This window comes from Phalacrocorax carbo, chromosome 21 (genome assembly GCF_963921805.1).
Source record: "Phalacrocorax carbo chromosome 21, bPhaCar2.1, whole genome shotgun sequence".
Taxonomy (NCBI): Eukaryota; Metazoa; Chordata; class Aves; order Suliformes; family Phalacrocoracidae; genus Phalacrocorax; species Phalacrocorax carbo.
The window spans coordinates 6,015,147-6,039,904 of NC_087533.1; the positions used below are offsets into that span (position 1 = coordinate 6,015,147).

At 65.3% G+C, this 24,758-nt stretch overlaps 1 protein-coding gene and 1 long non-coding RNA gene across 2 annotated transcripts in view; one reads left to right on the forward strand and one right to left on the reverse strand.

The window, feature by feature from the left end:
* Window positions 1-24,758, reverse strand: part of CBL (Cbl proto-oncogene) — a 569,152-nt gene that overhangs the window by 410,579 nt on the left and 133,815 nt on the right. The window lies entirely within an intron of this gene.
* Window positions 21,731-22,458, forward strand: LOC135316655 (uncharacterized). Its single transcript, XR_010375895.1, has 2 exons — window positions 21,731-22,065; window positions 22,323-22,458. It is a non-coding gene; the product is annotated as an uncharacterized LOC135316655 (long non-coding RNA).

A 24,758-nucleotide genomic window follows, 5' to 3' on the forward strand; every position in this document is an offset into this window, starting at 1 on the left:
TTGGCACGTTGAGGCCCCCCCTCGGCCTCCGTGCAGCCCGGGGGGCAGGTGTGAGGCTCTCCTCTCCTGCTCGGGGGTAGGGATGGCTCCCCAGACATTGGCTGCACAGAGCTCGCGCTCTCTCTTCCGGGAAGTTGTGTGTGTGTGTGTGTTCCCCCCTTGTCCCTGTCCTTGTCGGTGTGAGCGAGTGAGTGAGCTTGTCCTTTAGGCCCCCCCTTAAAATCGCTGCAGCTTAGCTTCAACTTCCCGGGAGGGAAAGAAGGGCTCTGTGCAGCAACGGGGGGTCCCCTCTGACCCCGCGAGCGGAGGGGGAGTCCGGGCTTGCCCCTTTCCCTTCCCTCTAAGGACGGAGCGAAGCCGCTTAGTCGTAGCGTGGGCAAGGCGACCAGCCTGTAGTCAGGGCCTGGGTCTCTGCCTGCGTGGCTGCCTGTCCTGCTGGCGAGCTGCCAGCGTGCCAGCCCTGAGTGCGCTCAGGGCGTGTGTCAGGAGCCGTGGAGCCCTCTGTCCTGTCCCCAGGAGCAGCCCGAGCCCCTGTAAGCAGGGCTGGGGAGGCTGCTTTAGCCAGCCACCAGGAACGAGCCCTCCCTCGCCCTTTAGAGGGTGCAGGTTGAGGGAGAGCTGTGCCCGAGGGCGCAGTCGCGCCTTTGGCGCCGCTTTTGCTGGAGCGACCTCCCCGCGGTTGGGGTCGAGGTCGCTCCCTGGGCTCCTGAAGACGTGGTGATGTGCTGCAGCCAGGCCGGCCGGCCCCTAAGTCGGGCGCAGGTCGGAGCCTCGGGCTCCGTGGGGCTTGTGGGAGCCGAGCGGGACCGCCACCCTGTAAGCAGGGCCGTGCGCGTCCCCTGCGCTTGGAGGGACCCCCTGTAAGCAGGCGGGTGCCCCTGGCCCCGGCCTTTCAGAGGCGTGGGGCCAGGAGGTGTGGGGGCCGGGCATGTGTGCCCTCCCTGTCCTCGGGGCCGGGGCCCCGGCCCCCCAGCCTTTGGCCGTGAAGCTCCGCTGCCTGGCTTTGAGTCTCGTTCCTGTCGCTGTGGGGGAAGGCCGAGCTCTCTGGCTCCCTGTGTGTCGACCTGCCTGTAATCAGGGTCCCGGTCTGGGAGCCTTTGTGCTCCGCTGGCAGCCTGCGTGGGGTGACCGCCCCGTTAGCGGGGTGTGGGTCAGGGTGCCCCTGAATCGGAGAGAAGGAGCCTCCGTGGGCCTTTGGGACCAGGGCCGCCCTGTAAGCCGGGGCCCGGCCAGTGCCCTGGAGTCCCGGGCGCTTTGCTGTCCAGGCAGCGGCTCGAGCCCCCTGTAAGCAGGGGCGCAGCCTCTTTGGCCGCCGCCTTGCGTGCCCAGCTTGCTTTGCCCGGGGTGCCCGCCTCCGAGTCCGGCTCCAGCACCGGCCGGAGCTCTGCTGTGCACGGCTCAGGTGAGATGAGCTCTGAAGCAGCAGGGTTTTGTGAAGGTGGTGCCTCGGGGAGCTTCCTCTGGGGTGGAGGAGCTGGTGCTTCTCAAAGGGTGGACTAGACAATCCCTGAGGTCCCTTCCAAGCTGTGATTCTGTGATTCTCAGGCCTAACCGTGTCCTCCTTCCTCGGCAGCAGCTGGCGGAGGAGAGAGAAGAGGCGTCGTGTGGAACGGCGAGGCAAGAGTGAGCGAGAAGAGGAGCGGGGAGCGGCGTCGGGCTGCGGAGGGGCCACGAGAAAGGCACTCTGGGCAAAGGGACCTCCCTGTCTCCGGGGCGTGGTCGCGTAAGAGCGGGGCGGGCACCTTTGGGGTGCCCCCGCTGGCTTTGCGCTGGGCGACCTCCCTGTAACCAGGGCTCGGTCTTTGCTTTTGCTGTCGTGGGCCTTTTGCCGCCCTTGCTCCTCTGGCTGCCCGGAGGGAGTGGTGACCCTGTAAGGAGGGTGAGCGTCACCGCCTCCGCACCCGAGGGGGAAATGGAGCTCGCAGGACCCCAAGCCCACCCTGTAAGCAGGGGAGGGCCGTATTCCCGCCCCGGCGGCGGCTTTCTGCCTGCCGGCGGCCTGGCCAGCGTGACCCCCCGGAGTCGGGGCGTGTCACGGCATTTGCTCCTCGGCCACCCGTGAGGCCCCTTGGCACGTTGAGGCCCCCCCTCGGCCTCCGTGCAGCCCGGGGGGCAGGTGTGAGGCTCTCCTCTCCTGCTCGGGGGTAGGGATGGCTCCCCAGACATTGGCTGCACAGAGCTCGCGCTCTCTCTTCTGGGAAGTTGTGTTTGTGTGTGTGTTCCCCCCTTGTCCCTGTCCTTGTCGGTGTGAGCGAGTGAGTGAGCTTGTCCTTTAGGCCCCCCCTTAAAATCGCTGCAGCTTAGCTTCAACTTCCCGGGAGGGAAAGAAGGGCTCTGTGCAGCAACGGGGGGTCCCCTCTGACCCCGCGAGCGGAGGGGGAGTCCGGGCTTGCCCCTTTCCCTTCCCTCTAAGGACGGAGCGAAGCCGCTTAGTCGTAGCGTGGGCAAGGCGACCAGCCTGTAGTCAGGGCCTGGGTCTCTGCCTGCGTGGCTGCCTGTCCTGCTGGCGAGCTGCCAGCGTGCCAGCCCTGAGTGCGCTCAGGGCGTGTGTCAGGAGCCGTGGAGCCCTCTGTCCTGTCCCCAGGAGCAGCCCGAGCCCCTGTAAGCAGGGCTGGGGAGGCTGCTTTAGCCAGCCACCAGGAACGAGCCCTCCCTCGCCCTTTAGAGGGTGCAGGTTGAGGGAGAGCTGTGCCCGAGGGCGCAGTCGCGCCTTTGGCGCCGCTTTTGCTGGAGCGACCTCCCCGTGGTTGGGGTCGAGGTCGCTCCCTGGGCTCCTGAAGACGTGGTGATGTGCTGCAGCCAGGACGGCCGGCCCCTAAGTCGGGCGCAGGTCGGAGCCTCGGGCTCCGTGGGGCTTGTGGGAGCCGAGCGGGACCGCCACCCTGTAAGCAGGGCCGTGCGCGTCCCCTGCGCTTGGAGGGACCCCCTGTAAGCAGGCGGGTGCCCCTGGCCCCGGCCTTTCAGAGGCGTGGGGCCAGGAGGTGTGGGGGCCGGGCATGTGTGCCCTCCCTGTCCTCGGGGCCGGGGCCCCGGCCCCCCAGCCTTTGGCCGTGAAGCTCCGCTGCCTGGCTTTGAGTCTCGTTCCTGTCGCTGTGGGGGAAGGCCGAGCTCTCTGGCTCCCTGTGTGTCGACCTGCCTGTAATCAGGGTCCCGGTCTGGGAGCCTTTGTGCTCCGCTGGCAGCCTGCGTGGGGTGACCGCCCCGTTAGCGGGGTGTGGGTCAGGGTGCCCCTGAATCGGAGAGAAGGAGCCTCCGTGGGCCTTTGGGACCAGGGCCGCCCTGTAAGCCGGGGCCCGGCCAGTGCCCTGGAGTCCCGGGCGCTTTGCTGTCCAGGCAGCGGCTCGAGCCCCCTGTAAGCAGGGGCGCAGCCTCTTTGGCCGCCGCCTTGCGTGCCCAGCTTGCTTTGCCCGGGGTGCCCGCCTCCGAGCCCGGCTCCAGCACCGGCCGGAGCTCTGCTGTGCACGGCTCAGGTGAGATGAGCTCTGAAGCAGCGGGGTTTTGTGAAGGTGGTGCCTCGGGGAGCTTCCTCTGGGGTGGAGGAGCTGGTGCTTCTCAAAGGGTGGACTAGACAATCCCTGAGGTCCCTTCCAAGCTGTGATTCTGTGATTCTCAGGCCTAACCGTGTCCTCCTTCCTCGGCAGCAGCTGGCGGAGGAGAGAGAAGAGGCGTCGTGTGGAACGGCGAGGCAAGAGTGAGCGAGAAGAGGAGCGGGGAGCGGCGTCGGGCTGCGGAGGGGCCACGAGAAAGGCACTCTGGGCAAAGGGACCTCCCTGTCTCCGGGGCGTGGTCGCGTAAGAGCGGGGCGGGCACCTTTGGGGTGCCCCCGCTGGCTTTGCGCTGGGCGACCTCCCTGTAACCAGGGCTCGGTCTTTGCTTTTGCTGTCGTGGGCCTTTTGCCGCCCTTGCTCCTCTGGCTGCCCGGAGGGAGTGGCGACCCTGTAAGGAGGGTGAGCGCCACCGCCTCCGCACCCGAGGGGGAAATGGAGCTCGCAGGACCCCAAGCCCACCCTGTAAGCAGGGGAGGGCCGTATTCCCGCCCCGGCGGCGGCTTTCTGCCTGCCGGCGGCCTGGCCAGCGTGACCCCCCGGAGTCGGGGCGTGTCACGGCATTTGCCCCTCGGCCACCCGTGAGGCCCCTTGGCACGTTGAGGCCCCCCCTCGGCCTCCGTGCAGCCCGGGGGGCAGGTGTGAGGCTCTCCTCTCCTGCTCGGGGGTAGGGATGGCTCCCCAGACATTGGCTGCACAGAGCTCGCGCTCTCTCTTCCGGGAAGTTGTGTTTGTGTGTGTGTTTCCCCCCTTGTCCCTGTCCTTGTCGGTGTGAGCGAGTGAGTGAGCTTGTCCTTTAGGCCCCCCCTTAAAATCGCTGCAGCTTAGCTTCAACTTCCCGGGAGGGAAAGAAGGGCTCTGTGCAGCAACGGGGGGTCCCCTCTGACCCCGCGAGCGGAGGGGGAGTCCGGGCTTGCCCCTTTCCCTTCCCTCTAAGGACGGAGCGAAGCCGCTTAGTCGTAGCGTGGGCAAGGCGACCAGCCTGTAGTCAGGGCCTGGGTCTCTGCCTGCGTGGCTGCCTGTCCTGCTGGCGAGCTGCCAGCGTGCCAGCCCTGAGTGCGCTCAGGGCGTGTGTCAGGAGCCGTGGAGCCCTCTGTCCTGTCCCCAGGAGCAGCCCGAGCCCCTGTAAGCAGGGCTGGGGAGGCTGCTTTAGCCAGCCACCAGGAACGAGCCCTCCCTCGCCCTTTAGAGGGTGCAGGTTGAGGGAGAGCTGTGCCCGAGGGCGCAGTCGCGCCTTTGGCGCCGCTTTTGCTGGAGCGACCTCCCCGCGGTTGGGGTCGAGGTCGCTCCCTGGGCTCCTGAAGACGTGGTGATGTGCTGCAGCCAGGACGGCCGGCCCCTAAGTCGGGCGCAGGTCGGAGCCTCGGGCTCCGTGGGGCTTGTGGGAGCCGAGCGGGACCGCCACCCTGTAAGCAGGGCCGTGCGCGTCCCCTGCGCTTGGAGGGACCCCCTGTAAGCAGGCGGGTGCCCCTGGCCCCGGCCTTTCAGAGGCGTGGGGCCAGGAGGTGTGGGGGCCGGGCATGTGTGCCCTCCCTGTCCTCGGGGCCGGGGCCCCGGCCCCCCAGCCTTTGGCCGTGAAGCTCCGCTGCCTGGCTTTGAGTCTCGTTCCTGTCGCTGTGGGGGAAGGCCGAGCTCTCTGGCTCCCTGTGTGTCGACCTGCCTGTAATCAGGGTCCCGGTCTGGGAGCCTTTGTGCTCCGCTGGCAGCCTGCGTGGGGTGACCGCCCCGTTAGCGGGGTGTGGGTCAGGGTGCCCCTGAATCGGAGAGAAGGAGCCTCCGTGGGCCTTTGGGACCAGGGCCGCCCTGTAAGCCGGGGCCCGGCCAGTGCCCTGGAGTCCCGGGCGCTTTGCTGTCCAGGCAGCGGCTCGAGCCCCCTGTAAGCAGGGGCGCAGCCTCTTTGGCCGCCGCCTTGCGTGCCCAGCTTGCTTTGCCCGGGGTGCCCGCCTCCGAGCCCGCCTCCAGCACCGGCCGGAGCTCTGCTGTGCACGGCTCAGGTGAGATGAGCTCTGAAGCAGGAGGGTTTTGTGAAGGTGGTGCCTCGGGGAGCTTCCTCTGGGGTGGAGGAGCTGGTGCTTCTCAAAGGGTAGACTAGACAATCCCTGAGGTCCCTTCCAAGCTGTGATTCTGTGATTCTCAGGCCTAACCGTGTCCTCCTTCCTCGGCAGCAGCTGGCGGAGGAGAGAGAAGAGGCGTCGTGTGGAACGGCGAGGCAAGAGTGAGCGAGAAGAGGAGCGGGGAGCGGCGTCGGGCTGCGGAGGGGCCACGAGAAAGGCACTCTGGGCAAAGGGACCTCCCTGTCTCCGGGGCGTGGTCGCGTAAGAGCGGGGCGGGCACCTTTGGGGTGCCCCCGCTGGCTTTGCGCTGGGCGACCTCCCTGTAACCAGGGCTCGGTCTTTGCTTTTGCTGTCGTGGGCCTTTTGCCGCCCTTGCTCCTCTGGCTGCCCGGAGGGAGTGGCGACCCTGTAAGGAGGGTGAGCGCCACCGCCTCCGCACCCGAGGGGGAAATGGAGCTCGCAGGACCCCAAGCCCACCCTGTAAGCAGGGGAGGGCCGTATTCCCACCCCGGCGGCGGCTTTCTGCCTGCCGGCGGCCTGGCCAGCGTGACCCCCCAGAGTCGGGGCGTGTCACGGCATTTGCTCCTCGGCCACCCGTGAGGCCCCTTGGCACGTTGAGGCCCCCCCTCGGCCTCCGTGCAGCCCGGGGGGCAGGTGTGAGGCTCTCCTCTCCTGCTCGGGGGTAGGGATGGCTCCCCAGACATTGGCTGCACAGAGCTCGCGCTCTCTCTTCTGGGAAGTTGTGTTTGTGTGTGTGTTCCCCCCTTGTCCCTGTCCTTGTCGGTGTGAGCGAGTGAGTGAGCTTGTCCTTTAGGCCCCCCCTTAAAATCGCTGCAGCTTAGCTTCAACTTCCCGGGAGGGAAAGAAGGGCTTTGTGCAGCAACGGGGGGTCCCCTCTGACCCCGCGAGCGGAGGGGGAGTCCGGGCTTGCCCCTTTCCCTTCCCTCTAAGGACGGAGCGAAGCCGCTTAGTCGTAGCGTGGGCAAGGCGACCAGCCTGTAGTCAGGGCCTGGGTCTCTGCCTGCGTGGCTGCCTGTCCTGCTGGCGAGCTGCCAGCGTGCCAGCCCTGAGTGCGCTCAGGGCGTGTGTCAGGAGCCGTGGAGCCCTCTGTCCTGTCCCCAGGAGCAGCCCGAGCCCCTGTAAGCAGGGCTGGGGAGGCTGCTTTAGCCAGCCACCAGGAACGAGCCCTCCCTCGCCCTTTAGAGGGTGCAGGTTGAGGGAGAGCTGTGCCCGAGGGCGCAGTCGCGCCTTTGGCGCCGCTTTTGCTGGAGCGACCTCCCCGCGGTTGGGGTCGAGGTCGCTCCCTGGGCTCCTGAAGACGTGGTGATGTGCTGCAGCCAGGATGGCCGGCCCCTAAGTCGGGCGCAGGTCGGAGCCTCGGGCTCCGTGGGGCTTGTGGGAGCCGAGCGGGACCGCCACCCTGTAAGCAGGGCCGTGCGCGTCCCCTGCGCTTGGAGGGACCCCCTGTAAGCAGGCGGGTGCCCCTGGCCCCGGCCTTTCAGAGGCGTGGGGCCAGGAGGTGTGGGGGCCGGGCATGTGTGCCCTCCCTGTCCTCGGGGCCGGGGCCCCGGCCCCCCAGCCTTTGGCCGTGAAGCTCCGCTGCCTGGCTTTGAGTCTCGTTCCTGTCGCTGTGGGGGAAGGCCGAGCTCTCTGGCTCCCTGTGTGTCGACCTGCCTGTAATCAGGGTCCCGGTCTGGGAGCCTTTGTGCTCCGCTGGCAGCCTGCGTGGGGTGACCGCCCCGTTAGCGGGGTGTGGGTCAGGGTGCCCCTGAATCGGAGAGAAGGAGCCTCCGTGGGCCTTTGGGACCAGGGCCGCCCTGTAAGCCGGGGCCCGGCCAGTGCCCTGGAGTCCCGGGCGCTTTGCTGTCCAGGCAGCGGCTCGAGCCCCCTGTAAGCAGGGGCGCAGCCTCTTTGGCCGCCGCCTTGCGTGCCCAGCTTGCTTTGCCCGGGGTGCCCGCCTCCGAGTCCGGCTCCAGCACCGGCCGGAGCTCTGCTGTGCACGGCTCAGGTGAGATGAGCTCTGAAGCAGCAGGGTTTTGTGAAGGTGGTGCCTCGGGGAGCTTCCTCTGGGGTGGAGGAGCTGGTGCTTCTCAAAGGGTGGACTAGACAATCCCTGAGGTCCCTTCCAAGCTGTGATTCTGTGATTCTCAGGCCTAACCGTGTCCTCCTTCCTCGGCAGCAGCTGGCGGAGGAGAGAGAAGAGGCGTCGTGTGGAACGGCGAGGCAAGAGTGAGCGAGAAGAGGAGCGGGGAGCGGCGTCGGGCTGCGGAGGGGCCACGAGAAAGGCACTCTGGGCAAAGGGACCTCCCTGTCTCCGGGGCGTGGTCGCGTAAGAGCGGGGCGGGCACCTTTGGGGTGCCCCCGCTGGCTTTGCGCTGGGCGACCTCCCTGTAACCAGGGCTCGGTCTTTGCTTTTGCTGTCGTGGGCCTTTTGCCGCCCTTGCTCCTCTGGCTGCCCGGAGGGAGTGGCGACCCTGTAAGGAGGGTGAGCGCCACCGCCTCCGCACCCGAGGGGGAAATGGAGCTCGCAGGACCCCAAGCCCACCCTGTAAGCAGGGGAGGGCCGTATTCCCACCCCGGCGGCGGCTTTCTGCCTGCCGGCGGCCTGGCCAGCGTGACCCCCCGGAGTCGGGGCGTGTCACGGCATTTGCTCCTCGGCCACCCGTGAGGCCCCTTGGCACGTTGAGGCCCCCCCTCGGCCTCCGTGCAGCCCGGGGGGCAGGTCTGAGGCTCTCCTCTCCTGCTCGGGGGTAGGGATGGCTCCCCAGACATTGGCTGCACAGAGCTCGCGCTCTCTCTTCCGGGAAGTTGTGTTTGTGTGTGTGTTCCCCCCTTGTCCCTGTCCTTGTCGGTGTGAGCGAGTGAGTGAGCTTGTCCTTTAGGCCCCCCCTTAAAATCGCTGCAGCTTAGCTTCAACTTCCCGGGAGGGAAAGAAGGGCTCTGTGCAGCAACGGGGGGTCCCCTCTGACCCCGCGAGCGGAGGGGGAGTCCGGGCTTGCCCCTTTCCCTTCCCTCTAAGGACGGAGCGAAGCCGCTTAGTCGTAGCGTGGGCAAGGCGACCAGCCTGTAGTCAGGGCCTGGGTCTCTGCCTGCGTGGCTGCCTGTCCTGCTGGCGAGCTGCCAGCGTGCCAGCCCTGAGTGCGCTCAGGGCGTGTGTCAGGAGCCGTGGAGCCCTCTGTCCTGTCCCCAGGAGCAGCCCGAGCCCCTGTAAGCAGGGCTGGGGAGGCTGCTTTAGCCAGCCACCAGGAACGAGCCCTCCCTCGCCCTTTAGAGGGTGCAGGTTGAGGGAGAGCTGTGCCCGAGGGCGCAGTCGCGCCTTTGGCGCTGCTTTTGCTGGAGCGACCTCCCCGCGGTTGGGGTCGAGGTCGCTCCCTGGGCTCCTGAAGACGTGGTGATGTGCTGCAGCCAGGACGGCCGGCCCCTAAGTCGGGCGCAGGTCGGAGCCTCGGGCTCCGTGGGGCTTGTGGGAGCCGAGCGGGACCGCCACCCTGTAAGCAGGGCCGTGCGCGTCCCCTGCGCTTGGAGGGACCCCCTGTAAGCAGGCGGGTGCCCCTGGCCCCGGCCTTTCAGAGGCGTGGGGCCAGGAGGTGTGGGGGCCGGGCATGTGTGCCCTCCCTGTCCTCGGGGCCAGGGCCCCGGCCCCCCAGCCTTTGGCCGTGAAGCTCCGCTGCCTGGCTTTGAGTCTCGTTCCTGTCGCTGTGGGGGAAGGCCGAGCTCTCTGGCTCCCTGTGTGTCGACCTGCCTGTAATCAGGGTCCCGGTCTGGGAGCCTTTGTGCTCCGCTGGCAGCCTGCGTGGGGTGACCGCCCCGTTAGCGGGGTGTGGGTCAGGGTGCCCCTGAATCGGAGAGAAGGAGCCTCCGTGGGCCTTTGGGACCAGGGCCGCCCTGTAAGCCGGGGCCCGGCCAGTGCCCTGGAGTCCCGGGCGCTTTGCTGTCCAGGCAGCGGCTCGAGCCCCCTGTAAGCAGGGGCGCAGCCTCTTTGGCCGCCGCCTTGCGTGCCCAGCTTGCTTTGCCCGGGGTGCCCGCCTCCGAGCCCGGCTCCAGCACCGGCCGGAGCTCTGCTGTGCACGGCTCAGGTGAGATGAGCTCTGAAGCAGCGGGGTTTTGTGAAGGTGGTGCCTCGGGGAGCTTCCTCTGGGGTGGAGGAGCTGGTGCTTCTCAAAGGGTGGACTAGACAATCCCTGAGGTCCCTTCCAAGCTGTGATTCTGTGATTCTCAGGCCTAACCGTGTCCTCCTTCCTCGGCAGCAGCTGGCGGAGGAGAGAGAAGAGGCATCGTGTGGAACGGCGAGGCAAGAGTGAGCGAGAAGAGGAGCGGGGAGCGGCGTCGGGCTGCGGAGGGGCCACGAGAAAGGCACTCTGGGCAAAGGGACCTCCCTGTCTCCGGGGCGTGGTCGCGTAAGAGCGGGGCGGGCACCTTTGGGGTGCCCCCGCTGGCTTTGCGCTGGGCGACCTCCCTGTAACCAGGGCTCGGTCTTTGCTTTTGCTGTCGTGGGCCTTTTGCTGCCCTTGCTCCTCTGGCTGCCCGGAGGGAGTGGCGACCCTGTAAGGAGGGTGAGCGCCACCGCCTCCGCACCCGAGGGGGAAATGGAGCTCGCAGGACCCCAAGCCCACCCTGTAAGCAGGGGAGGGCTGTATTCCCGCCCCGGCGGCGGCTTTCTGCCTGCCGGCGGCCTGGCCAGCGTGACCCCCCGGAGTCGGGGTGTGTCACGGCATTTGCTCCTCGGCCACCCGTGAGGCCCCTTGGCACGTTGAGGCCCCCCCTCGGCCTCCGTGCAGCCCGGGGGGCAGGTGTGAGGCTCTCCTCTCCTGCTCGGGGGTAGGGATGGCTCCCCAGACATTGGCTGCACAGAGCTCGCGCTCTCTCTTCCGGGAAGTTGTGTTTGTGTGTGTGTTCCCCCCTTGTCCCTGTCCTTGTCGGTGTGAGCGAGTGAGTGAGCTTGTCCTTTAGGCCCCCCCTTAAAATCGCTGCAGCTTAGCTTCAACTTCCCGGGAGGGAAAGAAGGGCTCTGTGCAGCAACGGGGGGTCCCCTCTGACCCCGCGAGCGGAGGGGGAGTCCGGGCTTGCCCCTTTCCCTTCCCTCTAAGGACGGAGCGAAGCCGCTTAGTCGTAGCGTGGGCAAGGCGACCAGCCTGTAGTCAGGGCCTGGGTCTCTGCCTGCGTGGCTGCCTGTCCTGCTGGCGAGCTGCCAGCGTGCCAGCCCTGAGTGCGCTCAGGGCGTGTGTCAGGAGCCGTGGAGCCCTCTGTCCTGTCCCCAGGAGCAGCCCGAGCCCCTGTAAGCAGGGCTGGGGAGGCTGCTTTAGCCAGCCACCAGGAACGAGCCCTCCCTCGCCCTTTAGAGGGTGCAGGTTGAGGGAGAGCTGTGCCCGAGGGCGCAGTCGCGCCTTTGGCGCCGCTTTTGCTGGAGCGACCTCCCCGCGGTTGGGGTCGAGGTCGCTCCCTGGGCTCCTGAAGACGTGGTGATGTGCTGCAGCCAGGATGGCCGGCCCCTAAGTCGGGCGCAGGTCGGAGCCTCGGGCTCCGTGGGGCTTGTGGGAGCCGAGCGGGACCGCCACCCTGTAAGCAGGGCCGTGCGCGTCCCCTGCGCTTGGAGGGACCCCCTGTAAGCAGGCGGGTGCCCCTGGCCCCGGCCTTTCAGAGGCGTGGGGCCAGGAGGTGTGGGGGCCGGGCATGTGTGCCCTCCCTGTCCTCGGGGCCGGGGCCCCGGCCCCCCAGCCTTTGGCCGTGAAGCTCCGCTGCCTGGCTTTGAGTCTCGTTCCTGTCGCTGTGGGGGAAGGCCGAGCTCTCTGGCTCCCTGTGTGTCGACCTGCCTGTAATCAGGGTCCCGGTCTGGGAGCCTTTGTGCTCCGCTGGCAGCCTGCGTGGGGTGACCGCCCCGTTAGCGGGGTGTGGGTCAGGGTGCCCCTGAATCGGAGAGAAGGAGCCTCCGTGGGCCTTTGGGACCAGGGCCGCCCTGTAAGCCGGGGCCCGGCCAGTGCCCTGGAGTCCCGGGCGCTTTGCTGTCCAGGCAGCGGCTCGAGCCCCCTGTAAGCAGGGGCGCAGCCTCTTTGGCCGCCGCCTTGCGTGCCCAGCTTGCTTTGCCCGGGGTGCCCGCCTCCGAGCCCGGCTCCAGCACCGGCCGGAGCTCTGCTGTGCACGGCTCAGGTGAGATGAGCTCTGAAGCAGCAGGGTTTTGTGAAGGTGGTGCCTCGGGGAGCTTCCTCTGGGGTGGAGGAGCTGGTGCTTCTCAAAGGGTAGACTAGACAATCCCTGAGGTCCCTTCCAAGCTGTGATTCTGTGATTCTCAGGCCTAACCGTGTCCTCCTTCCTCGGCAGCAGCTGGCGGAGGAGAGAGAAGAGGCGTCGTGTGGAACGGCGAGGCAAGAGTGAGCGAGAAGAGGAGCGGGGAGCGGCGTCGGGCTGCGGAGGGGCCACGAGAAAGGCACTCTGGGCAAAGGGACCTCCCTGTCTCCGGGGCGTGGTCGCGTAAGAGCGGGGCGGGCACCTTTGGGGTGCCCCCGCTGGCTTTGCGCTGGGCGACCTCCCTGTAACCAGGGCTCGGTCTTTGCTTTTGCTGTCGTGGGCCTTTTGCCGCCCTTGCTCCTCTGGCTGCCCGGAGGGAGTGGCGACCCTGTAAGGAGGGTGAGCGCCACCGCCTCCGCACCCGAGGGGGAAATGGAGCTCGCAGGACCCCAAGCCCACCCTGTAAGCAGGGGAGGGCCGTATTCCCACCCCGGCGGCGGCTTTCTGCCTGCCGGTGGCCTGGCCAGCGTGACCCCCCGGAGTCGGGGCGTGTCACGGCATTTGCTCCTCGGCCACCCGTGAGGCCCCTTGGCACGTTGAGGCCCCCCCTCGGCCTCCGTGCAGCCCGGGGGGCAGGTCTGAGGCTCTCCTCTCCTGCTCGGGGGTAGGGATGGCTCCCCAGACATTGGCTGCACAGAGCTCGCGCTCTCTCTTCCGGGAAGTTGTGTTTGTGTGTGTGTTCCCCCCTTGTCCCTGTCCTTGTCGGTGTGAGCGAGTGAGTGAGCTTGTCCTTTAGGCCCCCCCTTAAAATCGCTGCAGCTTAGCTTCAACTTCCCGGGAGGGAAAGAAGGGCTCTGTGCAGCAACGGGGGGTCCCCTCTGACCCCGCGAGCGGAGGGGGAGTCCGGGCTTGCCCCTTTCCCTTCCCTCTAAGGACGGAGCGAAGCCGCTTAGTCGTAGCGTGGGCAAGGCGACCAGCCTGTAGTCAGGGCCTGGGTCTCTGCCTGCGTGGCTGCCTGTCCTGCTGGCGAGCTGCCAGCGTGCCAGCCCTGAGTGCGCTCAGGGCGTGTGTCAGGAGCCGTGGAGCCCTCTGTCCTGTCCCCAGGAGCAGCCCGAGCCCCTGTAAGCAGGGCTGGGGAGGCTGCTTTAGCCAGCCACCAGGAACGAGCCCTCCCTCGCCCTTTAGAGGGTGCAGGTTGAGGGAGAGCTGTGCCCGAGGGCGCAGTCGCGCCTTTGGCGCCGCTTTTGCTGGAGCGACCTCCCTGCGGTTGGGGTCGAGGTCGCTCCCTGGGCTCCTGAAGACGTGGTGATGTGCTGCAGCCAGGACGGCCGGCCCCTAAGTCGGGCGCAGGTCGGAGCCTCGGGCTCCGTGGGGCTTGTGGGAGCCGAGCGGGACCGCCACCCTGTAAGCAGGGCCGTGCGCGTCCCCTGCGCTTGGAGGGACCCCCTGTAAGCAGGCGGGTGCCCCTGGCCCCGGCCTTTCAGAGGCGTGGGGCCAGGAGGTGTGGGGGCCGGGCATGTGTGCCCTCCCTGTCCTCGGGGCCAGGGCCCCGGCCCCCCAGCCTTTGGCCGTGAAGCTCCGCTGCCTGGCTTTGAGTCTCGTTCCTGTCGCTGTGGGGGAAGGCCGAGCTCTCTGGCTCCCTGTGTGTCGACCTGCCTGTAATCAGGGTCCCGGTCTGGGAGCCTTTGTGCTCCGCTGGCAGCCTGCGTGGGGTGACCGCCCCGTTAGCGGGGTGTGGGTCAGGGTGCCCCTGAATCGGAGAGAAGGAGCCTCCGTGGGCCTTTGGGACCAGGGCCGCCCTGTAAGCCGGGGCCCGGCCAGTGCCCTGGAGTCCCGGGCGCTTTGCTGTCCAGGCAGCGGCTCGAGCCCCCTGTAAGCAGGGGCGCAGCCTCTTTGGCCGCCGCCTTGCGTGCCCAGCTTGCTTTGCCCGGGGTGCCCGCCTCCGAGCCCGGCTCCAGCACCGGCCGGAGCTCTGCTGTGCACGGCTCAGGTGAGATGAGCTCTGAAGCAGCGGGGTTTTGTGAAGGTGGTGCCTCGGGGAGCTTCCTCTGGGGTGGAGGAGCTGGTGCTTCTCAAAGGGTGGACTAGACAATCCCTGAGGTCCCTTCCAAGCTGTGATTCTGTGATTCTCAGGCCTAACCGTGTCCTCCTTCCTCGGCAGCAGCTGGCGGAGGAGAGAGAAGAGGCGTCGTGTGGAACGGCGAGGCAAGAGTGAGCGAGAAGAGGAGCGGGGAGCGGCGTCGGGCTGCGGAGGGGCCACGAGAAAGGCACTCTGGGCAAAGGGACCTCCCTGTCTCCGGGGCGTGGTCGCGTAAGAGCGGGGCGGGCACCTTTGGGGTGCCCCCGCTGGCTTTGCGCTGGGCGACCTCCCTGTAACCAGGGCTCGGTCTTTGCTTTTGCTGTCGTGGGCCTTTTGCTGCCCTTGCTCCTCTGGCTGCCCGGAGGGAGTGGCGACCCTGTAAGGAGGGTGAGCGCCACCGCCTCCGCACCCGAGGGGGAAATGGAGCTCGCAGGACCCCAAGCCCACCCTGTAAGCAGGGGAGGGCCGTATTCCCACCCCGGCGGCGGCTTTCTGCCTGCCGGCGGCCTGGCCAGCGTGACCCCCCGGAGTCGGGGCGTGTCACGGCATTTGCCCCTCGGCCACCCGTGAGGCCCCTTGGCACGTTGAGGCCCCCCCTCGGCCTCCGTGCAGCCCGGGGGGCAGGTCTGAGGCTCTCCTCTCCTGCTCGGGGGTAGGGATGGCTCCCCAGACATTGGCTGCACAGAGCTCGCGCTCTCTCTTCTGGGAAGTTGTGTTTGTGTGTGTGTTCCCCCCTTGTCCCTGTCCTTGTCGGTGTGAGCGAGTGAGTGAGCTTGTCCTTTAGGCCCCCCCTTAAAATCGCTGCAGCTTAGCTTCAACTTCCCGGGAGGGAAAGAAGGGCTCTGTGCAGCAACGGGGGGTCCCCTCTGACCCCGCGAGCGGAGGGGGAGTCCGGGCTTGCCCCTTTCCCTTCCCTCTAAGGACGGAGCGAAGCCGCTTAGTCGTAGCGTGGGCAAGGCGACCAGCCTGTAGTCAGGGCCTGGGTCTCTGCCTGCGTGGCTGCCTGTCCTGCTGGCGAGCTGCCAGCGTGCCAGCCCTGAGTGCGCTCAGGGCGTGTGTCAGGAGCCGTGGAGCCCTCTGTCCTGTCCCCAGGAGCAGCCCGAGCCCCTGTAAGCAGGGCTGGGGAGGCTGCTTTAGCCAGCCACCAGGAACGAGCCCTCCCTCGCCCTTTAGAGGGTGCAGGTTGAGGGAGAGCTGTGCCCGAGGGCGCAGTCGCGCCTTTGGCGCCGCTTTTGCTGGAGCGACCTCCCCGCGGTTGGGGTCGAGGTCGCTCCCTGGGCTCCTGAAGACGTGGTGATGTGCTGCAGCCAGGATGGCCGGCCCCTAAGTCGGGCGCAGGTCGGAGCCTCGGGCTCCGTGGGGCTTGTGGGAGCCGAGCGGGACCGCCACCCTGTAAGCAGGGCCGTGCGCGTCCCCTGCGCTTGGAGGGACCCCCTGTAAGCAGGCGGGTGCCCCTGGCCCCGGCCTTTCAGAGGCGTGGGGCCAGGAGGTGTGGGGGCCGGGCATGTGTGCCCTCCCTGTCCTCGGGGCCGGGGCCCCGGCCCCCCAGCCTTTGGCCGTGAAGCTCCGCTGCCTGGCTTTGAGTCTCGTTCCTGTCGCTGTGGGGGAAGGCCGAGCTCTCTGGCTCCCTGTGTGTCGACCTGCCTGTAATCAGGGTCCCGGTCTGGGAGCCTTTGTGCTCCGCTGGCAGCCTGCGTGGGGTGACCGCCCCGTTAGCGGGGTGTGGGTCAGGGTGCCCCTGAATCGGAGAGAAGGAGCCTCCGTGGGCCTTTGGGACCAGGGCCGCCCTGTAAGCCGGGGCCCGGCCAGTGCCCTGGAGTCCCGGGCGCTTTGCTGTCCAGGCAGCGGCTCGAGCCCCCTGTAAGCAGGGGCGCAGCCTCTTTGGCCGCCGCCTTGCGTGCCCAGCTTGCTTTGCCCGGGGTGCCCGCCTCCGAGTCCGGCTCCAGCACCGGCCGGAGCTCTGCTGTGCACGGCTCAGGTGAGATGAGCTCTGAAGCAGCAGGGTTTTGTGAAGGTGGTGCCTCGGGGAGCTTCCTCTGGGGTGGAGGAGCTGGTGCTTCTCAAAGGGTGGACTAGACAATCCCTGAGGTCCCTTCCAAGCTGTGATTCTGTGATTCTCAGGCCTAACCGTGTCCTCCTTCCTCGGCAGCAGCTGGCGGAGGAGAGAGAAGAGGCGTTGTGTGGAACGGCGAGGCAAGAGTGAGCGAGAAGAGGAGCGGGGAGCGGCGTCGGGCTGCGGAGGGGCCACGAGAAAGGCACTCTGGGCAAAGGGACCTCCCTGTCTCCGGGGCGTGGTCGCGTAAGAGCGGGGCGGGCACCTTTGGGGTGCCCCCGCTGGCTTTGCGCTGGGCGACCTCCCTGTAACCAGGGCTCGGTCTTTGCTTTTGCTGTCGTGGGCCTTTTGCCGCCCTTGCTCCTCTGGCTGCCCGGAGGGAGTGGCGACCCTGTAAGGAGGGTGAGCGCCACCGCCTCCGCACCCGAGGGGGAAATGGAGCTCGCAGGACCCCAAGCCCACCCTGTAAGCAGGGGAGGGCCGTATTCCCACCCCGGCGGCGGCTTTCTGCCTGCCGGTGGCCTGGCCAGCGTGACCCCCCGGAGTCGGGGCGTGTCACGGCATTTGCTCCTCGGCCACCCGTGAGGCCCCTTGGCACGTTGAGGCCCCCCCTCGGCCTCCGTGCAGCCCGGGGGGCAGGTCTGAGGCTCTCCTCTCCTGCTCGGGGGTAGGGATGGCTCCCCAGACATTGGCTGCACAGAGCTCGCGCTCTCTCTTCCGGGAAGTTGTGTTTGTGTGTGTGTTCCCCCCTTGTCCCTGTCCTTGTCGGTGTGAGCGAGTGAGTGAGCTTGTCCTTTAGGCCCCCCCTTAAAATCGCTGCAGCTTAGCTTCAACTTCCCGGGAGGGAAAGAAGGGCTCTGTGCAGCAACGGGGGGTCCCCTCTGACCCCGCGAGCGGAGGGGGAGTCCGGGCTTGCCCCTTTCCCTTCCCTCTAAGGACGGAGCGAAGCCGCTTAGTCGTAGCGTGGGCAAGGTGACCAGCCTGTAGTCAGGGCCTGGGTCTCTGCCTGCGTGGCTGCCTGTCCTGCTGGCGAGCTGCCAGCGTGCCAGCCCTGAGTGCGCTCAGGGCGTGTGTCAGGAGCCGTGGAGCCCTCTGTCCTGTCCCCAGGAGCAGCCCGAGCCCCTGTAAGCAGGGCTGGGGAGGCTGCTTTAGCCAGCCACCAGGAACGAGCCCTCCCTCGCCCTTTAGAGGGTGCAGGTTGAGGGAGAGCTGTGCCCGAGGGCGCAGTCGCGCCTTTGGCGCCGCTTTTGCTGGAGCGACCTCCCCGCGGTTGGGGTCGAGGTCGCTCCCTGGGCTCCTGAAGACGTGGTGATGTGCTGCAGCCAGGACGGCCGGCCCCTAAGTCGGGCGCAGGTCGGAGCCTCGGGCTCCGTGGGGCTTGTGGGAGCCGAGCGGGACCGCCACCCTGTAAGCAGGGCCGTGCGCGTCCCCTGCGCTTGGAGGGACCCCCTGTAAGCAGGTGGGTGCCCCTGGCCCCGGCCTTTCAGAGGCGTGGGGCCAGGAGGTGTGGGGGCCGGGCATGTGTGCCCTCCCTGTCCTCGGGGCCAGGGCCCCGGCCCCCCAGCCTTTGGCCGTGAAGCTCCGCTGCCTGGCTTTGAGTCTCGTTCCTGTCGCTGTGGGGGAAGGCCGAGCTCTCTGGCTCCCTGTGTGTCGACCTGCCTGTAATCAGGGTCCCGGTCTGGGAGCCTTTGTGCTCCGCTGGCAGCCTGCGTGGGGTGACCGCCCCGTTAGCGGGGTGTGGGTCAGGGTGCCCCTGAATCGGAGAGAAGGAGCCTCCGTGGGCCTTTGGGACCAGGGCCGCCCTGTAAGCCGGGGCCCGGCCAGTGCCCTGGAGTCCCGGGTGCTTTGCTGTCCAGGCAGCGGCTCGAGCCCCCTGTAAGCAGGGGCGCAGCCTCTTTGGCCGCCGCCTTGCGTGCCCAGCTTGCTTTGCCCGGGGTGCCCGCCTCCGAGCCCGGCTCCAGCACCGGCCGGAGCTCTGCTGTGCACGGCTCAGGTGAGATGAGCTCTGAAGCAGCGGGGTTTTGTGAAGGTGGTGCCTCGGGGAGCTTCCTCTGGGGTGGAGGAGCTGGTGCTTCTCAAAGGGTGGACTAGACAATCCCTGAGGTCCCTTCCAAGCTGTGATTCTGTGATTCTCAGGCCTAACCGTGTCCTCCTTCCTCGGCAGCAGCTGGCGGAGGAGAGAGAAGAGGCGTCGTGTGGAACGGCGAGGCAAGAGTGAGCGAGAAGAGGAGCGGGGAGCGGCGTCGGGCTGCGGAGGGGCCACGAGAAAGGCACTCTGGGCAAAGGGACCTCCCTGTCTCCGGGGCGTGGTCGCGTAAGAGCGGGGCGGGCACCTTTGGGGTGCCCCCGCTGGCTTTGCGCTGGGCGACCTCCCTGTAACCAGGGCTCGGTCTTTGCTTTTGCTGTCGTGGGCCTTTTGCCGCCCTTGCTCCTCTGGCTGCCCGGAGGGAGTGGCGACCCTGTAAGGAGGGTGAGCGCCACTGCCTCCGCACCCGAGGGGGAAATGGAGCTCGCAGGACCCCAAGCCCACCCTGTAAGCAGGGGAGGGCCGTATTCCCGCCCCGGCGGCGGCTTTCTGCCTGCCGGCGGCCTGGCCAGCGTGACCCCCCGGAGTCGGGGCGTGTCACGGCATTTGCTCCTCGGCCACCCGTGAGGCCCCTTGGCACGTTGAGGCCCCCCCTCGGCCTCCGTGCAGCCCGGGGGGCAGGTCTGAGGCTCTCCTCTCCTGCTCGGGGGTAGGGATGGCTCCCCAGACATTGGCTGCACAGAGCTCGCGCTCTCTCTTCTGGGAAGTTGTGTTTGTGTGTGTGTTCCCCCCTTGTCCCTGTCCTTGTCGGTGTGAGCGAGTGAGTGAGCTTGTCCTTTAGGCCCCCCCTTAAAATCGCTGCAGCTTAGCTTCAACTTCCCGGGAGGGAAAGAAGGGCTCTGTGCAGCAACGGGGGGTCCCCTCTGACCCCGCGAGCGGAGGGGGAGTCCGGGCTTGCCCCTTTCCCTTCCCTCTAAGGACGGAGCGAAGCCGCTTAGTCGTAGCGTGGGCAAGGCGACCAGCCTGTAGTCAGGGCCTGGGTCTCTGCCTGCGTGGCTGCCTGTCCTGCTGGCGAGCTGCCAGCGTGCCAGCCCTGAGTGCGCTCAGGGCGTGTGTCAGGAGCCGTGGAGCCCTCTGTCCTGTCCCCAGGAGCAGCCCGAGCCCCTGTAAGCAGGGCTGGGGAGGCTGCTTTAGCCAGCCACCAGGAACGAGCCCTCCCTCGCCCTTTAGAGGGTGCAGGTTGAGGGAGAGCTGTGCCCGAGGGCGCAGTCGCGCCTTTGGCGCCGCTTTTGCTGGAGCGACCTCCCCGCGGTTGGGGTCGAGGTCGCTCCCTGGGCTCCTGAAGACGTGGTGATGTGCTGCAGCCAGGACGGCCGGCCCCTAAGTCGGGCGCAGGTCGGAGCCTCGGGCTCCGTGGGGCTTGTGGGAGCCGAGCGGGACCGCCACCCTGTAAGCAGGGCCGTGCGCGTCCCCTGCGCTTGGAGGGACCCCCTGTAAGCAGGTGGGTGCCCCTGGCCCCGGCCTTTCAGAGGCGTGGGGCCAGGAGGTGTGGGGGCCGGGCATGTGTGCCCTCCCTGTCCTCGGGGCCAGGGCCCCGGCCCCCCAGCCTTTGGCCGTGAAGCTCCGCTGCCTGGCTTTGAGTCTCGTTCCTGTCGCTGTGGGGGAAGGCCGAGCTCTCTGGCTCCCTGTGTGTCGACCTGCCTGTAATCAGGGTCCCGGTCTGGGAGCCTTTGTGCTCCGCTGGCAGCCTGCGTGGGGTTACCGCCCTGTTAGCGGGGTGTGGGTCAGGGTGCCCCTGAATCGGAGAGAAGGAGCCTCCGTGGGCCTTTGGGACCGGGGCCCGGCCAGTGCCCTGGAGTCCCGGGCGCTTTGCTGTCCAGGCAGCGGCTCGAGCCCCCTGTAAGCAGGGGCGCAGCCTCTTTGGCCGCCGCCTTGCGTGCCCAGCTTGCTTTGCCCGGGGTGCCCGCCTCCGAGCCCGGCTCCAGCACCGGCCGGAGCTCTGCTGTGCACGGCTCAGGTGAGATGAGCTCTGAAGCAGCAGGGTTTTGTGAAGGTGGTGCCTCGGGGAGCTTCCTCTGGGGTGGAGGAGCTGGTGCTTCTCAAAGGGTAGACTAGACAATCCCTGAGGTCCCTTCCAAGCTGTGATTCTGTGATTCTCAGGCCTAACCGTGTCCTCCTTCCTCGGCAGCAGCTGGCGGAGGAGAGAGAAGAGGCGTCGTGTGGAACGGCGAGGCAAGAGTGAGCGAGAAGAGGAGCGGGGAGCGGCGTCGGGCTGCGGAGGGGCCACGAGAAAGGCACTCTGGGCAAAGGGACCTCCCTGTCTCCGGGGCGCGGTCGCGTAAGAGCGGGGCGGGCACCTTTGGGGTGCCCCCGCTGGCTTTGCGCTGGGCGACCTCCCTGTAACCAGGGCTCGGTCTTTGCTTTTGCTGTCGTGGGCCTTTTGCCGCCCTTGCTCCTCTGGCTGCCCGGAGGGAGTGGTGACCCTGTAAGGAGGGTGAGCGCCACCGCCTCCGCACCCGAGGGGGAAATGGAGCTCGCAGGACCCCAAGCCCACCCTGTAAGCAGGGGAGGGCCGTATTCCCACCCCGGCGGCGGCTTTCTGCCTGCCGGTGGCCTGGCCAGCGTGACCCCCCGGAGTCGGGGCGTGTCACGGCATTTGCTCCTCGGCCACCCGTGAGGCCCCTTGGCACGTTGAGGCCCCCCCTCGGCCTCCGTGCAGCCCGGGGGGCAGGTCTGAGGCTCTCCTCTCCTGCTCGGGGGTAGGGATGGCTCCCCAGACATTGGCTGCACAGAGCTCGCGCTCTCTGTTCCGGGAAGTTGTGTTTGTGTGTGTGTTCCCCCCTTGTCCCTGTCCTTGTCGGTGTGAGCGAGTGAGTGAGCTTGTCCTTTAGGCCCCCCCTTAAAATCGCTGCAGCTTAGCTTCAACTTCCCGGGAGGGAAAGAAGGGCTCTGTGCAGCAACGGGGGGTCCCCTCTGACCCCGCGAGCGGAGGGGGAGTCCGGGCTTGCCCCTTTCCCTTCCCTCTAAGGACGGAGCGAAGCCGCTTAGTCGTAGCGTGGGCAAGGTGACCAGCCTGTAGTCAGGGCCTGGGTCTCTGCCTGCGTGGCTGCCTGTCCTGCTGGCGAGCTGCCAGCGTGCCAGCCCTGAGTGCGCTCAGGGCGTGTGTCAGGAGCCGTGGAGCCCTCTGTCCTGTCCCCAGGAGCAGCCCGAGCCCCTGTAAGCAGGGCTGGGGAGGCTGCTTTAGCCAGCCACCAGGAACGAGCCCTCCCTCGCCCTTTAGAGGGTGCAGGTTGAGGGAGAGCTGTGCCCGAGGGCGCAGTCGCGCCTTTGGCGCCGCTTTTGCTGGAGCGACCTCCCCGCGGTTGGGGTCGAGGTCGCTCCCTGGGCTCCTGAAGACGTGGTGATGTGCTGCAGCCAGGACGGCCGGCCCCTAAGTCGGGCGCAGGTCGGAGCCTCGGGCTCCGTGGGGCTTGTGGGAGCCGAGCGGGACCGCCACCCTGTAAGCAGGGCCGTGCGCGTCCCCTGCGCTTGGAGGGACCCCCTGTAAGCAGGCGGGTGCCCCTGGCCCCGGCCTTTCAGAGGCGTGGGGCCAGGAGGTGTGGGGGCCGGGCATGTGTGCCCTCCCTGTCCTCGGGGCCGGGGCCCCGGCCCCCCAGCCTTTGGCCGTGAAGCTCCGCTGCCTGACTTTGAGTCTCGTTCCTGTCGCTGTGGGGGAAGGCCGAGCTCTCTGGCTCCCTGTGTGTCGACCTGCCTGTAATCAGGGTCCCGGTCTGGGAGCCTTTGTGCTCCGCTGGCAGCCTGCGTGGGGTGACCGCCCCGTTAGCGGGGTGTGGGTCAGGGTGCCCCTGAATCGGAGAGAAGGAGCCTCCGTGGGCCTTTGGGACCAGGGCCGCCCTGTAAGCCGGGGCCCGGCCAGTGCCCTGGAGTCCCGGGCGCTTTGCTGTCCAGGCAGCGGCTCGAGCCCCCTGTAAGCAGGGGCGCAGCCTCTTTGGCCGCCGCCTTGCGTGCCCAGCTTGCTTTGCCCGGGGTGCCCGCCTCCGAGCCCGGCTCCAGCACCGGCCGGAGCTCTGCTGTGCACGGCTCAGGTGAGATGAGCTCTGAAGCAGGAGGGTTTTTATGGGATAGTGGGGGTTGTCATTATATACTGCATGGAGGGAGTTGCTGCTTTAGGTTTTCTTCAGAGGTTTTTTCTACCAGATATGTAGGTGTAGGGAATGGTGTATCCTAGATGTTAAACGGTTTTTCTATGGCAGAGCTGTTCTTTTAGGATGTTGTTTTTTTTTTCTCTAGTCCCTAAGTTTTGTGGTGGTGTTGTTTCTTATTATGTTTGTTTTTATTGCAGCATCTCCACAGAGGAGGAAGCAGTTCGACCCCAGTATCTAGACAATCTTTGTAATCTGTGTCCTGATTCATGTCTCTGATGTCCCTTTTTCATGCTCTTCAATGTTCTGATTTGTCAATAAAAGGCTTTTTCCATCTTTGTTGTATTTATAGCACTTCTCATACCTAATTTTTCTTATTCTCTTTACGTTTGTATAACACTTCTTTTTTTTAACCTTTGTAACAGCTGTTGGAGTTATTGCTGTGATTAGGTGGTTGTGTATTTGTTCTAGCTGCTTACAAGTGGTATCATGATGCGGTGTCCAGATAGGTGGCCATACTGGATATACTATAGGGCAGATCTCCAGGATTGCCAGTAGGTCTTACTTAGACCCTGTGCCTGGCCTGGTAATGGGACATCCTTGGGGGCATTTCATGTGCCTTCTGTAGCAGAGGATTTGCTCAAATAAAGGAGTGCTCAAATCTGAAACTAAGAAAAAGCGAGCCTTACTCCGCTGGTGCACTTGTGGTTACTTATGTATGTGTTCTATTCTGCACGTGCTTGTAAGTAGCTCTCAATGCCTATAGTCACAAAAATACCAGAGCAGATATGGGAGCAGTGCCACACCGGGGGTATTGTGTGGCTGCGTAACTGTACTGCAGTATTTCAGGGGTCTGGAGTGGCTGCTTGCAAGAGCTTTGCTGAATCTGGAGCTGAAGAGCTCCAGAAGAAGGGTGAGGTGCTGTAGCTTTGATAGTGACACAGCCTGTTGCCAGGTGTTTTGTTTACAGACAAATATGAAGCTGTGCATTTAACATACAGGATATTATTAAGTTGCAATGCACAGATTAATAAACCATGAAACTTACTTTAAAAGAGTAGGAGATTGTCATCAGGTTGGCTGCCAGGATCCTAAACTCAGCAATGTTTAGCTAAGTGCTGCGCCACTTCTGTTTCTCAGCATGCTCAAGATATCTGAAGCTACAGGGAGAGATATTATCCAGAGATAGAGTCAGGGGGTGTTTACTTTTGGAAGTTGCAGAAGTTTATTCTTTATGCATTGCCTTTCACTTGTTTATTTCTAGTAACAGTACAGGGCTCTACAGTTCTGCAGCTGTCAGTACCAGAGAAAAGGGCCTCTAAACAGAGCAGCTATACTTGTCCCTGCATCTGGGGTCCCTGCCTTGCTCTAGAAAATAAGGAAGGTGTGGAATAAACCCACTGTTTTGTGGGAGTGGCAGCTTTGATGTGAAACTCCTGGGGAGAAGTTTTGGTGTCACTTAAAAGGAGTAAGTTGGCAGCTGTTGCAATATTGAAGCAGGGCCTTGCAAAGGGCAGTTAGTGCGGCCTGGACAGCGCTGCCAAGCACGGCTGTGGTACCCATCGTACTTTTCCCTGTGAGGCTCTCGCCAGTGGTGTCCTCCTTTCAGGCTGTTTCGTTTTGCTGCTTGCATTTACAGAGGAGACCGTAATTACCAGCTGTGCTGTTGTCCTTTGATGAAGTCATTAAAGAGAGAAGGGTGCTGTTTTCTTCTCATGTATATTAAGCTACTAGGCTAAACTTAAAACATGCTAGGAATGGCAGGGCCTTAGCTTGTTCAGTTACCGATGTTTTAGATAAAGCAGCATTAGGTCCCTGTCATGATCCTGTCTTCTTTCCAACGCCCACACCTAAACCGCATTTAAGGTCTATCTTCCTAAGGAAACAGTGGTGATAGGGTGGAACTTAGAGGTAAGAAAGATTTTGCTGTGAACTTATGCTTGCAAATGAGACTGTGCACTCGGTACAGTAGGCAGTCCTCAGATTTGACTATGGTGGAAATAAGTTGTATTGACATGTTTTGGAAGAATTCAAAGTTCCCCTTGGAGTAGTTTCCTAAGTTTAAAGTTACTAACGGCATTGTATGAATTAGGCTTATTCATCCAACTGCAACTGAACCTCCCCAAAAATTGCTTGCTTATAATAATAGATTAGAATAGCTGAACAGATAATTCAGCTCTAGAGAGTTGAGTTCTTTCAGTGCAGAAAATGTCCCCAAAAGATGATTGGCTCATAGTCATACCTACGTACCAGCTGCAGATGTTAGTTTCTGCCAAGTGTGGCTTGAGTTGGATATTAATTAGCACTCTGGTTAGGTGGACAAGGACACACATCCATAAATTACCCCTCAGCTATTTTGTGGTCTTCTGTTTCCTGGGACTCCATTTTGAGACAGATGCAGCCATCACAACCCAGTGCGTGTTATTACAACTGTCACTGGTACTTATCACTTGAGCAGAGCCCGGGGCAAGGGATCAGGTGAGGGGGAGCACACTGCCACATGGGACCTCACTTCTGAGCAAACTTTGGCTTCCTGGAGGTGCCTGTCTTCAGTGCTCCAGCGGTGCAGAAACATCTGGGGATGTCTCCACGAGAGCTGTTGTATTATGAGGCAAGGGGCTTGTGCTGGGCTAAGG